The sequence below is a fragment of the Cheilinus undulatus genome, linkage group 5 (genome assembly GCF_018320785.1).
Source record: "Cheilinus undulatus linkage group 5, ASM1832078v1, whole genome shotgun sequence".
NCBI lineage: Eukaryota > Metazoa > Chordata > Actinopteri > Labriformes > Labridae > Cheilinus > Cheilinus undulatus.
The window spans coordinates 2555523-2571874 of NC_054869.1; the positions used below are offsets into that span (position 1 = coordinate 2555523).

Sequence of the window (16352 nt, forward strand, 5' to 3'; positions counted from 1 at the left end):
TTTTCACACATTTCACCTGTCTTTTGCCATTAAAATCCTATTTTTTCCATTTTGCTGAATTTTGCCCTTTTCAGTCATCAGAAATTAATTTCTTTTCACTTCTCAGCCTTTATTGCCATTTTTTTCTCCCCACTTTTGCCACTTTTCACCAAGGTGTTGCCATGATTTGCCTGTATCGCCCCTTTTCACCCATTTTGCCACTTTTTTGCTGCTTTTGGACAAATGTGCCACCTCAAACTTATTTTTATTAACCCCTTAAACCCATTTTCGCTCCTTTTTGCCCATTTTTTTCCAATTTTCTGCCCCTTTTTGAACATTTTGCCAATTTTTGACACTTCGTCCATTTAAGTTTTCTCTTGCCATTATTTTCCCTTTTTCACATTTTGCAAATCATTACTTGGGGTTTCTTGCCAATATTTGACCATTTAAGCTGTCTTTTTCTATTAAATCCTTTTTTTTCCATTTTGCAAATCTTTGCTGTTGTTTTTTTTATTGCCAATATTTCCACCATTTTGCTGATTTTTGCCCTTTTTAGTCATCATTAATAAATTTCTTGTCACTTCTCACCCATCTTTGCCACTTCCCCCCTCTGACTGTGGCTCTTGCAGATGTATTTTTCAACAATTTGGCTCTTTGGTTGAGCAGGGTTGAGTAACGCTGCTCTAGAGAATCTTGCCAGGGATGCCCGCTATCCCTACTTTTATTTGTTTTATCCCTCCAGCCACTTGCACAAAAAGTAGGTCAATCCACCAGTATCATTCCTATTACAGTCAACTCTACATGATATCGTTCTACGCAGATGATGTTCTTGTTTTTATTAGCAAGCTTTCACAGCCCATGGCCTTAAGTTATTTTCAGATTTCAGTATGATCTCAGGATAAAAAATAAGGAGGCAAAAATGTGCTCTTCTGCCTTTAAACCACACCACTGAGGATTTGAACTGTCAGAATATTCTGTCAATCACTTTAAATATTTAGAGGTAGATATTTTTAGAAGTTTAGAAGTCACTGTCAGTAAAAATGACACGACAGTTTTTAATAAGATCAAAAGTGATTTGGACATGTGGATATTAGGGCTGTCGCGATATACCGATATTGACGATAATTGTGGTATTAAAAAATAAAATTTCCATATCATGTTAAAAATGTGCATATGATAATATCGTGTAAATGATCCAGTGCCACTTGAACACAGTTTGTTTTCTACATCCGCCCCATCTTCTTCTGCCCTGCTTCGTCTCCCTCCTGTAGCACCCCAACAACCCCTCCCCCTTCCTCCTCACACACAAACACTGACCCTCCGCAATGACACAGCAGCTGCAGTACCTCCTTCGACAGGTATTTTGAGTGTAATTCATCTGCCAAAAGAGAGAACACAACATAAATACGGTTAAAGATAAATTTGATTAATTGTCCCATTATTATTTAATTTTTTTTATTGAAATCTTGATAATATCGTTATTGTGACATTTTTTGCCCACGATAATCATGAAGTGAAAATCTGAAATTGTGACAGCCCTAGTGGATATCAAAATCATTCTCCTTTGACAGCAGAATCTTTATTGTAAAAATGATGATATCAGCTCAAATTCACTTTATAGCCTCTATGCTTCCTTTGAGTCCACAGATAGGGTGTTGGGACAAACTGTACAGCTTCATGGTTTTATCTGGAATAAGAGAAGACCAAGGATAAAACTGGAAAGAAAAACCAGCTGGAGGATGGGGGGTCCCTAATTTAAAGGTTTAATACTGGTCTTTTGTACTCTGTATTTTAAAATCTTGGTTGGATCCCTCAAACTCCACAAGTTGGCTTCCAGTAGAAGAAAATTTAGTAAATCCACACAGATTACAGGATTTAATCTTTGCAGAAATTGCCTCTAAACAAGCAAAGATGTGTTTTAGTCCTAGAATGTTTTACACACATGGAAATCGGTGCCTAGATATACTAAATAGAATAAAAAGTGGCATTATTACACCCCACTATTTCATAAGCATATTGTGCTGCTTGGTGGTCAGACACTGGCTTGTCCACTATGTTCAAATAATGGAGTCTATCTACTTGGACGCTTGTTCAGTTCATGGTCTCCACTCATTTCAAGAACTACAACAACAGTATAATTGACCTGCTTTCTCCTTCTTTCTTTGCCTGCAGCTCCATTCTGCCTACTTACAAATCACTTACACCGCACTAACATGACCAAAGGAAGTGTACCAACAATGTGCTCCAAGATAATGAAAACACAGGATAATCCTCTCCCAATTCAGGCAACCTGGCTCAAAGACTTCAATTCTATTCTATTCTGAAAAGGTTTGGGAAACTATGCACACAAATATTAAACAGGCCTGAAAAAATCCTAACCACCAGTCCATCCATGTCAGCTCTGTTCACAGGACTTATATAACGTCTACAATCAGATATAGCATTAAGCTCATTTCAACTCCCCTATGCCAGTGTTGTTCACTCAGTTCTGTTGGTTCCTTTCTGCACATGTTTCAGGAGTGGCTGAGGTGCAGTCCTTTTGCTCACAAGTTACAAAAACTCTGTCTGAAATTCTGCTGCAAAGAACATTCTGGTAATACGGTGGAAGTCGCCTCATACACTGTCATTAAACCACTGGTGGCCCCTACTATCAGACATATTGTCTCTGAACTTTCTGTTGCACGGTCTCATGGTGCTAAAGGGAACACTTGAAGGCAGGGGTGTCAACCTCAATCACAGCAGGGGCCAGATTCTGAACCTGGGTCTAACCTGAGGGCTGAACAATTTCGAGTCAAAATAAATAAATAAAGGTAACAGCGTGGATATTGAACCATAAAATGCCAACCTTATTTTCACCAGCAATGAATTGTGGGCGTAAAAACCTCGGCACTTATGATAAATGATTTTGCGATTAAAAGGTGAACATGATCAGTTAAAAACTCAAAATCTGAGATTAAAAAGTCAAACTTAGAAGTTTAAAAGGCAAAAACATGACATTTGAAGTAAAAATGATGTTTTTAAAAGGCAAAATATGAGATAGAATACTGAAACCATGAATTTTAAAAGTCAAAAACTGAGATAAAATTCAAAATCATGATTTTTAACAGTAAAAACATGAGATAAACATCGACATCATAAGTTTGAAATGTCAAAATTCGAGATATAATTTCAAATGAACGAGTTTTACAAGTCAAAATATGACATAAAATTTAAAATCATGACTTTTTAAGGTAAAAAATGAGATAAAAGTTGAAGGTAGGAGTTAGGAAAGGTCAAAACGTGTTACGGATAGGTGTGGGGTCTTTCTCTTTCTCATATTTCTTTTCCCCTGAAACTTTGAGCTGGTATTAAACAGAGATGCAGCAACTGTGTGTAAATATATCATCAAGTTAAGCCTGGAAAATAAGGACTACAAATCCCAGCGACATAGATCGGCGTTGGGAGACGTCATTTCCTGTCTGTGTGTATGAAGAGCCCTGGAGGGAGAGTTGTGCCTTGAATAAAAACTAAAAGGACATTTTTGAGTGCTGACATCTCTTTTTCTAGTAAGTCCTTTTTTGTCATGCACCTTGAGGAGTTCATTGTTTAAAGGGTGGCCCTTTTTTTCGCTTTCTCTAATTTGAGAAATAGCAAATGCTGTCCTTTCTGTTCAACACTATGAATGAATTTTGTCTGAAATATTCAGGAGCATGTGTGTTTATGTGTAGTCAACTTAACTCAATAAAAAGTTGTTTCACAAAAAAAAAGTTTGGATTTCACGTCACAGGGACTTTAAGAAGCAACAGTCAGTGTTGGGATTAAAGTCGTTCCACGTTAGTTTTGGAGAATCAGGACTCAGAGCTCAGAGCGTCCAATCAGGAGTGTTTTATTGTTTTATATCAAAAGTATTTACAGATAATTTACTTCATATTTACACAGAGAGAATAGAGAACAGAGAACTTGAGAACTTTTCTACAACTGTACAGAAGAAGCTGATGAACATGACTCTTATAAATAACGCTATTTCTCTTCCTCTGATTGGCCGTCAGTGCAGACTCTCACAGCCTGGTCGTGGTATACACACTGGTTGAACTCATGCTGCCGGTCTGAGCCGATGGCGTTGTGGTGGTGGCTGGGCTGTTGGTGGTGCTCGTGGTCACTGCGGCCCTCTTCTTCTGTCTGAATGGACATGTGACAGCGTTAGTCAAAAGCAGTGATTGTTAACAGCAGAACTTTCTTCCTTCCTGGGCTCAGATCATCTCACCTGTTGCTCAGAATGAGTTTTCCCTGTGGTGACTGGGGGTCCAGACATTTCTCTGTGTTTGCTGTGGTGATGATCCTGTGAGAGAAATCAGAGTCTGCTTAGAGAACAGGCGGACTGATCCAGAATACAGACATGGAGCTAAATCCACTTGAACTCACGTGATCTCTGTACGAGGACAGAAGATGCTGGGGTCCTGGATGAAGGGGCCGGCCCTGATGTGCTTTGAGTGAATCCTGCCTCTGAGATAGTCTGAACACTTGCATGTTTTTTTGCTGTGTAATTGGCCTGTGAGAAGAGAAAAGCACAAACATGCTCATTATTAACATTTGATGGTCTTTAAATTCAGAGATTATGTGTTGTTGAGTTTTGGTTCATTACTCTAAAGATTAGATGAAAATGGGACTGAGATAAATAGATGAAAGAAGTTACCAAGTTAGAAAATCTGTCTGCAGGAAGGTCACTTTTAACAGCTTTTCTCCCTCATTATGAGAAACTCATCCTTGAAACCAAAACGTTGGTTTACTTCTTAGTAAACAGGCCGTACTGAGAACAGTTTTAATGGACAGAGTCCTCAAATCAGAACCAGAAGGAAGCAGAGAGGGTGGGCGGAGCTAAGAAGCTCATCTCTACTTGTCACCTTCTGCTAATGTTTAGATGGAGAGCCCCCTGGTGGTGAAGTTTATGTACTGAACATTGAAGCTTCCAAGAAATCTTTAAGTCAAGGCAAAGATGAAAAGTGTGAACTATATTTCTGCTCAGAGAAAAAGCACTTCTGTGTCTGCTGGATCGTTTTAAAGAGTTTAATTTGATCAATCAGGATCAAAATTCAGCATCAAGAATAAAATCCCCCAAACAAAGTTCTACTCAGTAATCAGAGTTAAAGAGCTGGGTTAAGTTTGGTTGTTAGCTCTCTGACAATATAAGACAATAAGTTTGTAATGGTTACTCTCTCACCTCGTACACAGAGGACGAGCAGGCAGGCGAGAAAGACGATGACAGCTGGCTTCATGGTTGTTTCTGTAGAAGGTTCTGGATCTCTCTCCTCTGTGTGACTCTGATGATGTTCAGCTAAAGATCCACTCACATTTATACACTCAGGGCCCCCCCCTCCCCCCAAACACACACACACACACACACACACTTTCACTTTCCAGTTCAGCGTCATCTCCTGCTCCCTTCCTTTTTCCTCCAACTTCCTGTTTCTCAGAAACACGCTGACTTCTTCATGTCTCTGCTCCACATTCACTTCAGAAGTACAGAAGAGATCTTTGTCATCATGTTAAGATAAAAGCCTGTTTTAAAGGAATAATCTCAAGTTTATTGTCATTTAAAGGAGCACTGTGTCAGGCCTGTAAGTGAGTGGAAGGTGTGGGGGTGGACTAGTCCTAATGTTCCTCTAAAAGTGGACATTCAAAAGTTTCTCCCTCATTTCTAGAACTTTCTTTCAGCTTCAAACTAGAGCAGGCCATTGGAGCACAGCTTGAATATTGCAGGACTGGGAGGTTGTACTGATGCTGTGGCTGCAGAGATGATGCTCCCTGATAGCTAGTGTTGACAGTAGGAATGGCTGCTAATATGGTAATATGGTACCCAGGAGTATTTACCAATAACCACAGTTTTGCTTTAATTAGTGTCATGAAGACCATGCTGTGTGATGAGCTAAATCTTCTAATGAATGCCTAAACAGGCTGTGTCTGTTTCTAGCAGCAGCATCACTGTCTGTGAGTGAAGATGCTTTCAAAGTGACCACACAACTCCTGTCAATGATGTGGGCTCATTAGTCAAACAAACGTGCACTACAGAGCTGTGAAACAGAATCAGTCTCATTCCTGATTTCACTGTTTTTCTTGCATGTTTGTCACCCTTCAATGTTTCACATCATCAAACTCATTTTAATATTAGTTCATATTAGACAAAGATAATGCACAGGCATTATGCACAGAAGGAGAGGAACTACTGGGCTTTGTATTGAAAATGTAAACAGCAGCTGTAAACACAGGCTCTCAATCATTCCTTATGATGTGGCCTCAATATTTCACTTTTATTTACAGCCATAAGTGTTGATCCAAAATAGAGAAGTGAGAGAAAAGCCTCTTTAAACAATCTCATAGCGAACTTGAACCCAGATTACACTGATGATTTCAATGTGGATTCATGATGTGACCAGATCACTTCATGATAAATCTCAGCAGAATCCAGCAGACAGAGGAAAACAGCTTTATATCTTTCAATGAAATGTTTTCTCTGATAAAAGAGGGCAGTGAAGCGGAGATTAGAGCTGAGTCAGCTGTTCAGTTTCTCACAGCCATCATCTCTCCTGGGTTTCTCTTCCTCTCTGTGATGAGGGGAATCTCCCACAGTGGGACTGATGCAACAGGAAGAGGAAATCAAGGACCATGAGTCAAAATAATCACAACCAGACATTTTTTCATGATGATACCAAAGACAGGGAACTGAAAAAATATCTCCATATTGAATCCCAATTAGATTATTTTCCCAAATGGTTCAGCCCTAATATATACAGTACTGTGCAGAACCTTTAGGGAGGTTTGAGCCAAAATTGAGGCTGAAGTCAGGCGTACATCTGGCGAGTGAGGCCGTCTGAAGGTCACCTTGCAAGGCAGACGGATTTGCCAGACTGCATGTCCGTCATCGTGCAAATCCATTATAAAAAGCTCCAGTTCACAACGTTTGTGGCAAACAGTCACTTTTTAGACCAATCAGCATCATTATAGGAGAATGAGGTAGTAGCTATGGGCGGGGCTTAGTCGTTTGCAATAGCTGCCTCCAGTGCAGTGATTAGCCCAGATACAGCTCTAGTATAGCTTCATTTCGCCACATTTCTGCATGAAATAAAGAATAGAACAATAGTAAAAGCTTATATATAATGTTAAAGAAGGTGAGTCAGTCTAGCCTAGGCATGCCATCTAGGAGGGTTGCACGATTGCCATGAGCCCCTGGTCCTGCTGTAGACGTCCCGAATGCCCAAACACCGCCAGGATTCTCAGGGTGTATTACTGGGGAGGAAAAGGCCCAGTCAAGCTGGACCTTGGCTGCAGTGTGACATGTGTGAGACCTAAGGACCAGAAATGTCAAAGGATTTATAATATTAGGAAGAGACAGAAAGGAATCTAAATCAAAATGGCAAGAAGGAGATTAAAAACAATTAAAATGAGCTCAAGAAGTCATCATATGAAAATTAAAATTCTAGTCAGTAAAAGATAGTAATCATAATCATAACAATGATAATAGTCTGGTAAAACCAATATAGCTGCAACAAGAGGGGCACACAATAAAAGCAATAAAAGTGTGTGTGGGGGGGGGGGCTCTAAAACCCAAGTAGGAGAAGTTGAGATTTCACACACGAATAAGCCTAAAATACAAAGCTGAGAAGAGCAGATATAGAGGCTTTAAGGTTAAATTTGACAGAGAAGTAGAAGATCTAAGAGAGAACAATGACATCACATAAAAACAAGTCTATAAAAATTAGCTTTAAGAAGTGATTTAAAAATCACTGATCATTTGTCACTGATTTAGCACGCCTTATCTCCTCAGGCAGGTTGTTCCAAAGTTGAGGCGCCCTGACAGAGATGGCCCTGTCACCTTCAGTCTTAAGCCTCGACTTTGGAACAACCAGGAGGCCCCTGCCTGAGGATCTAAGGCTGCGGCCTGGCTCGTAAGGGGTTAAAGTTCTGTTAGGTAGTTTGGAGCCAGACCCTTCAATGCTTTAAAAGTGATGAGTAAAATCTTAGAATCAATTCTAAAACTTACAGGGAGCCAGTGTAAGGATGCTAAAATGGGGGAGATGTGATGCCGTCTATTAAAACCAGTTAGAAGCCTAGCTGCTGCATTCTGGACTAACTGTAGCAAGAGAGGGATTTTTGAGGGATACCAGAGAAAAGAAAGTTACAGTAATTGAGTTTGGAGAAGATGAAGGCTTGGATGACTTTTTCAAGGTCTGACTGGGTGAGTATGGATTTTATTTTGGCGATGGTTCAAATGTTAAAAAAAAACACGACTGGACAACTTTATTGATATGGGTGGTGAAGGTGAAGTCTGAATCAAATATTACTCCTAGATTTCTGGCTGTGGGTCTGATGTTTTCTAAGGAGGTACTGAGATTGGACTGTATGAGCTGGGTGGAGTTTTAAAAGTTAAAAAGTATTATTTCTGATTTTGATTTATTGAGTTGTAGAAAATTCTGAGCCATCCAGCAGGTGATATCATGAAGACAGTCTTTTACAGCAGCTCGGCTTCTAGGGTCCTCAGGTCTCAGGGGCCGGTATATCTGTGTGTCATCTGTGTAGCAGTGAAAGGAGATCTTTTGATTCTTAATGATCTGGCCGAGGGGCAGCATGTAAATAGAAAATAAAATCGGACCTAAAACTGAACTTTGCTGTACACCACAGGTAAGAGTAGAGGTAGAGGAGGAGTGACTGCAAAGGTTCACTCTGAAAGACAGGAATAAAACCAGCTAAGTGCCTCATGCCCACCCAGTCTCTAAGACGATCTATTTATAAATCTATTTATAAATAGATCTACGATCCATTTTTAAATACTGTGATCAACTGCAGTGGCGTGCACAGACTTTTTTTTAAGGGCAGGAGCGAAAAGAAAAAAAAGGGCACATACAGTGCGTTCTTGCCACTGAAGAGGGCACTAAGTTTCGTGTGTTTTCGAGGGCACTTTAGACATGTTTATATGTTATACAAGTGGCACATTATATAGCCTTAAAACAGACTAACTAGACAGACTACTCAAGTTAGTTTGTAGTTAGGATCAGTATCCACAAGAACTGTGTAGATTCAACATTGGACTGTGAAGAACACAGAAATAAATAAATAAATCCCTAGGGGGCCTGGGGGTCTTCCCCCAGAACATTTTAAATGAAGTAGATGCCATTTCCTGTATTCTAGTGCATTTTAACACCATATTAGCACCAGATAATTCAAACTGGTCCTGTGAGATATACTAGCAGTTCTGGATCAATATAGATCAAGAAAGGGCCCAACATAAAAGTCATAGCAACAGTATTGTTTCAAAGTATTTCTTGGTCCTAATGGTCTTCTGGAGTTTAGTGTGTTTTTTCCACCCAAGAGGGAAGTTTAGTGTGTTTTGTCAACCAGGAGGGCACTGGCTCATTTTTTGGCTCCCAAGAGGGCACCTTAGCATGCGTTTTGGCTCTTGAGGGCACCTTAGCATGCGTTTTGGCTCTCGAGGGCATTTTAGCAAGTGTTTGGCTCTCGAGGGCATTTTAGCACATGTTTTGGCTCCCAAGAGGGCACTTAAGCTCACGTTTTGCCTCCCAAGAGGGCACTTTAGCTCGCATTTTGGCTCCCAAGAGGGCACTTTAGTGTGCATTTTGCCTCTCAAGAGAGCACTTTAGCCCGCATTTTGCCTCCCAAGAGGGCACTTTAGCTCACATTTTGCCTCCCAAGAGGGCACTTTAACATGCGTTTTGCCCTCCAAGAGGGCACTTTAGCTCACATTTTGCCTCCCAAGAGGGCACTTTAACATGCGTTTTGCCTTCCAAGAGGGCACTTTAGCTCGCATTTGGCTCCCAAGAGGGCACTTTAGCGTGCGTTTTACCTCTCAAGAGGGCACTTTAGCCCGCAGTTTGCCTCCCAAGAGGGCACTTTAACATGCGTTTTGCCTTCCGAGAGGGCACTTTAGTTCGTGTTTTGCCTCCCAAGAGGGCACTTTAGCGCACGTTTTTCAACAATTGGGCCACAAGGGGGGGGGGCGCCCCCCCGCCCCTATCTCTCTCTCACGCTCTCTCTCTCCCTCTCCCGCCATCTCCCTCTGTCTCACACACAAACAGCATCACCATCTGTGTCAGCTGCAGGAAGTAATATTTCCTGCTTGTTTATTTCATTTATATTATTACTTTATCATAGCAGGATTCGTCAGAAAGTCATTCCAGCTGTTGTCATGGTAATTTAGAATGTTATCTGACCGTTTACAAAGGAAAAAAATTCCCCAAAGTTGTTAATTCTGCTCGCGTTTCTGCTCTCACTGTGAAGTGTCTGGAGTCGTACGACCAATATGAAACAAGCCAGGAATCCTCACGACCCGTCGGGAGCTGGTCATACGGTCGTATGCCCCAGTACATAGCACTAGAAATGACGCCCGGTACAACTGAGTCGCACTCTAAATTCGTTGCTGAATTGCAGGAAAACCACACAGTGTACACCCAGCTTTACTCCTCTTCAGGTAAAGCAGCGACAAACACAGTTTAGTTCAGATTAAAGCATTTTAGGGCTAAAATCCTTATCCACATCAAAGATAAAAGTCAAAGCAGAAGCGGGATAAAAAAGGCAATTTAAACATGTCTTAAAAACTGGTTTAAAATGCAAAAGATTGCTATACCTGGCAGCCAGAATTCAAATCTGACGTGCGTCAGTGTTTGATGTATATCTGTTTCTATTGGAGAGTTACGCATTCATTTCTGGTGATTCTTATTTTTTGTGCATTTAGCTGTGTTTGTTTGTGTGCATGGTGTGTGTTGGCATGTGTGTTGACTGTTACATTTTGATGTTTTTGTGAGTATTTCTGTTCCAGTTATGGTCTGCAGCCAGGCTGTTTTACACTAATCCTTACAACAAAAACAGTTTTTGGTGCAATGATGGATCCCAATCCCCAAACAGAGAGGAATCCCAGTTAACCCCAGTAATTCTGAAATGAATCTTTTTAGAACACTGGACAGCCCTATCATATATGTTTGTTTACATGTGATTATTCCTCAGACCATGTGAGTAGCATGTTGTGATGTAGACCTGTGTCATAGATATCCTGTTACACATGTCTCAGGAGTTAACTCTGTCATTCTCTGATTATTAAAAGGGAAAGTACATCATAACTGGGGTTTTTCTCATTCTCCTGATGACTAAGTACATCTAGCATCTGAAATTGTTCATATAAATCATTGGTACCACATGTGTTAGTCATTTCTCAGTATAACGAGGAATAACATCCATCTATGTATTTGTTGTCTGGTTTTCGTTAGGCCTAAGAGAAGCTGTTACTGTTACAGACTGGTACAGACAGAGTTTAACTCTGCAACCATCATGAGTCACTTCCTGTCCTCACAGCTGTTTTCTGCTTCGCTCTTTGCAGCTAGAAGGAGAATCAGTCCTCCAACAGTCTGCAAAATGGTCAGACCTTGCCAACGCCTGTGTGGCTGCTCCAACAACAGCAGAAGCCTGATTGCTAGTCACAGAGAGGAGAGATGAGAGCAGGGTTTGTTTTTGTTACTCAAGTGTACAACATAAGGATGTGGAGGGAAATATTTGCCATGAGTGGGTGGTTCTCAGCATTTTAACATGTTCACGTGGACTAGCTTGGTCCTACCTCTATATTTGCTACGTTTATGTCTAGAGCAGTGATCCTCAACTTGTGGCTCTTCTGTGATGATTTGTGGCTCTTTAATGTCTGAATTTGAAACATTATGCCCCCAGAAAACCTTAAAAAGGAAAAATTTACCTCAAAAATCATCCATAGCAAGTCACATCAATCAGTTTGTTTTGCACACTTACACAGCAGGCTTTAAGTGTCTACTTATTTTTGTCTGCATATGTCCATTGCCCTTATTTGCATTTTTTTTTTTTTTTTGCTACTTTTTTCCATTCTTACTGCTTTTGACCCATTTTTGACACTTTTATGCTGTTTGTATTTTTTGTACCTTTTCTTCACCTTTTTACCACTTCTCACCCGTTTAAGCTTCCTTTTGCAATTAAGTGCCTCTAGTTTCCCCTTTTGCCACTCTTTGATGCTTTTTGCCCCCCCCACATTTATTCTGATTTTTGTCCATTTTAGTCATTTTTAATTTATTTTTCTCCACATTTTTGCCACTTTCTGCCCTTCTTTGCCACTTTCCTATCATTTTCTACTCAGTACATTTTTATCATTTGGATCTATTCAAATCATCTCAGATTCATCTGTCAAGAACTCTCAAGATTGATTATAATGCATAAATTCTTTTAAGATTTGTGAAATATATACTGTATATTCTTCAAAAGAAAAAAAATAAGTCAGCATTTGCTTACATGAGGCAGTATGGCTTGCAGAAGGCTGTGGTGATACACAGCAAAGTCAGGTCACTGGAATAAACTCTGTGTGAGTTAAAATGAACTCAATCTGAGCGTACATGTGAGAATATCAAATAAACTCTAGAGCTGAGTTAAAGTAACTCTTTTCTGGGAGTTGATTTTTAACTCTCACCAGGAGTTAAAATGCTACTCTCACTAAAGAGTAAAATTAACTCCCATCTTGAGTTACATGAACCCTTTCTCCATATTCATAGTTAATATTTCACAGTGTTATATGCATGGAGGTTGTATTACAGACCACTTGAAACACCACCAGATGATGCTCTACTATGTCACTAAAACCTACCAATTCCCATTACCCATTGTGACTAAGCTGGTGTGCTCTCGTCAGAATGTGGCAAGGAGACAGAGAGCTTCATTTTCCATGCTATGAAGAAATCTTTGCCATGTGTGCCTAGTGTATAACTCAGTGGACAGTGTCACTCATGGTGCAGATGTGTCTAACATCAAAATCAACAATAATCCACCACAAACATGAGCAAATGAATTCAAGCTGTGATAACTGTACAGCAGGTCAAATATAAACACAGATAAACACATATAAATACACCTAAAAACATCTAAAATACATCTAATCACACAATGCATGATGGGAAAACTCCACTCCCCAGATCTAAAGTGGCAGTGTAGGCATGGCAACAAAGTTGTTGGTAATGAACTCAGGAACAGAGTTGATTCACTGCTCTCAACACTGTGTGAATGAACTACTTTTTTAACACTGCTCAGAGCATCACTGAACACTAGCTGGAGTTTAAGTGTGTGAATGTACTCTGAAAATATAACTCTTTCACTCTTTTTTGCTTAACTCCTAATTTTTTTCACTCTGGGAATTTGCTGTGTAGCAACACTACTGTAACAGTGTTATGCCCCCGACCCAGCAGCCATGATAGTCATATTAGCTACTAGCACTTATGTTAGCATAGGTTGTTTTTTTTTTTGTTTTTACCAAAAGGCCAGGAATCAAATTAAAAGAGTTTGACTTTACTATCATCTAAACTTTAGACAGCAGTTTGGCCAAACCAAAAAGTAACTTTCGTACCTTAGAATTATTTTCTTCTTGGACAGCTTCTGTGATGCTGAAGTTTTCCCGCTCTTTTTCAGCATGCAGAAAGAGAATCCTTCTGAGCACGTGCAGAGTTAGTATCATCATTCTAGCTTGTTTTTAATTGGAGGAATTATATTACAATTGTCCCCAGTCTCCCCTAATAAACTCACATCTCATGTAGTTTTTCTACAAAGTTAGCATAATATAACATCCACAACAATATAGCATGATGTACAATGTACATATAATTATATTAAAAAGATAACATGAAGCACTTTTTTATTCATCACTGCTGTGGGTTCTGACATTTCATTGACAAGCATACACATCTGCCTATAACACACACATCCCAGACAGACGGTAGTGATGATGGAGGACCAGGTAAACAACAGTTTATAATAGATAATCATTAGAGCACCACACGTTATATCTGAAAATAACTATTACTACTACCATATTATAAACATTATAAGCTTCAGTGTAATCATACTCCGAGACTCACTCAAACTAAGTAAAAAATGTTTCAAATTTTCTTTTTTAATCTTTATTCATTTAACAACAAGAGATTCAACCTGGACTTCCGGTAGGTGACTTATCTCTGTCTTAAAATAAACACATATGAGCCTGACAACTGTTCTCCAGTGATAGCACAGACAAACTTCAACAGAATATCAGGCTGCATTTTGGATTTAAAAACTATGAAGACGGAGGCAAGCTGGACAAAAAGAAAGGCCTCAAGCAAGTCATGCCACAGGGAGGAAAATTAGTCATTTAAATACTAGTTTGGGGTTATTTTTTTTAATGCAGACCCTTTTTTTTATGTGCCTCAATCGAACATTCTTTGTATTTTCCAACTGTAGTTCTCTGAGATTCTCTTCTCACACCAGAGCAGCTTGGTCTGCTTTAAACGAACTCTGGTCCATTTTCCCGGATAGTCTGGTTCATTTGGAGTGGTGTGAAAGCAAAGTGGGCCAACTTGTGAACCAAAGTGGCATAAAGTGTAATGATATATGGATTTATATGTCATTTAACACACTCAAATACATGTTGGTACTGTCTTGTCTTCTGTGTAGCCATAGCAACACGCTGTAGTTGGTGCTGATTTATTCGTCTCATGTAAAGAATGACATGCTGGACAGCCTCACTTGCTGCTCATAATGCCCCAATGCAAAACTAGAAACCCCAAGACAGCCTAAATTCTGTTTTTTCATTGTTTTATGTGGAAAAAAAAACCTCCAGAAGGCATTAGATTTCTGGTTTTGTCTTCTACCCCGTTTTTTCTTCCTGGTTGCTGTTTGTTTGTGACGACAGCGCCCCTCACGGGCAGAGGTTGTAGGTGTTCAGACGGTTTGGTCCGTTTGACCATGAGCAGTGTGAATGTGAACTAAACCAAAGGAAAGTGCAACAGTGATGCAATTTCAATTCCAAAACAAACCGAGTCCCCCGGACTATGAGGTGTGAAAACAACCTTAGACGTTGAAACAACCTAGGTTTGGTAACTAGAATATCCCTCCAAATAAGCTCATTATCATGGGAACAGCAGCTTTATTATATCAATGAATGAGTCAAATCGCTAGAAAACAACCTAAACTTGCATGCTACCATGGGAAAATGGGGTCAAAAAGAGGTCATTCCTATTTTGAACAATTAACCCCTTGTTTTTAAGTGGATCCCGGCTCCTTGAAACAGTTACTAGTAGTAGTGGTGAAGTCTTTCCCAGGAAATGGGATGACCTTTCCGCCGTAGTTTTAGACTATTTATGACACCCTAGAGAAGTGTTACTCAACCCTGCTCAACCAGAGCCATACTGTTGAAAAATACCTTTGCAAGACCCACAATCTAAGCGGTGAAAAGTGGCAACTAAAGTAAGTTAAAGGTGGCAAAAATGGTCAAAAAGCAGCAAACACTGGGAGAAAAGTGGCAAAAATGGATGGGAAAGGACTAAAAAATTAGTTAAACGTGGAGAAAGGGTCCATAAGGTGCAAAAGCAAGGCAAAAGTGAGTGCACAGTGACAAAAATGGGAAAAAGGTGGGGGAAAATGGGCAAAAAAAATGGCATTTAATCGCAAAAGGCAGCTTGAATGTGCGAGAAGTGGCAAAAAGGGGCAAAAAATATCAAAAAGCAGGAAGTGTCAAGAATGCATGAAAAGTGAGAGAAAGAAGTGGCTAAAATGGCCTAAAAGTGGCAAACACTTTGAGAAAAGTGGCAAAAAAAGAGCAGAAACTGGCAAAAATGGTCCAAGAGTGGCAAAATGTGGCAATAAATGGAAATAAGTTGCATTAAAATAACAAAAGGCAGCTTAAATGGGTGAGAAGTGGCCAAAATTGGGAATAAAAAGGGGCAAAAAATTGCAAAAAGCAGGGTAAAAGTGTCAAAAATGATGAAAACTGACAAAAAAAAAAGTGTCAAAAATGGGCTAAAAGTAGCACTGGGAAAAAAGTGCCAAAAAAAGGGCAGAAAGAGGCAAAAGTGAGCTACAGGTGGCAAAAATGGTCCAAAAGTGGCAAAGACGTGGCAAAAAATGAGTGAAAAGTGACTAAAAATGGGCAAAAATCAGAGAGAAGTGGGAAAAATGGGCGAAAAGCTTCAAAGAGTTGCAAAATTGGAAATTCATGGTGTTTAATTGCAAAAGGCATCTTAAATGGGTGAGAAGTGGCATAAAAGGCAAAAGAGGGGAAAAAAGCAGAATAAAAGTGTCAAAAATGGGCCAAAAGCAGTAAAATGAAAAAGAAGTAGCAAAAAATTGCAAGTAAGGGCAATGGAAATATACAGACAAAAATAGGCATTGACAGTTAAGTTTGACATTTAAAACCTACTGTGTAAGAGTGGAAAACAAACTGATTAATGCGACTTGCAATGATTAATTTCTGAGGTTTCCTTTTTTAAGGTTTTTCTGGGGGAATAATGTTTCAAATTAAGACATAAAAGAGCCACACGTTGAGGATCACTGTTTTAGAGGAAGAGATATCCAGCTAT

General features: G+C 39.7%; 1 protein-coding gene across 1 annotated transcript in view; it reads left to right on the top strand.

The window, feature by feature from the left end:
- LOC121509666 (protein wntless homolog) overlaps positions 1-16352 on the top strand; it is a 107781-nt gene that overhangs the window by 39955 nt on the left and 51474 nt on the right. The gene's annotated exons all lie outside the window — the stretch shown is intronic.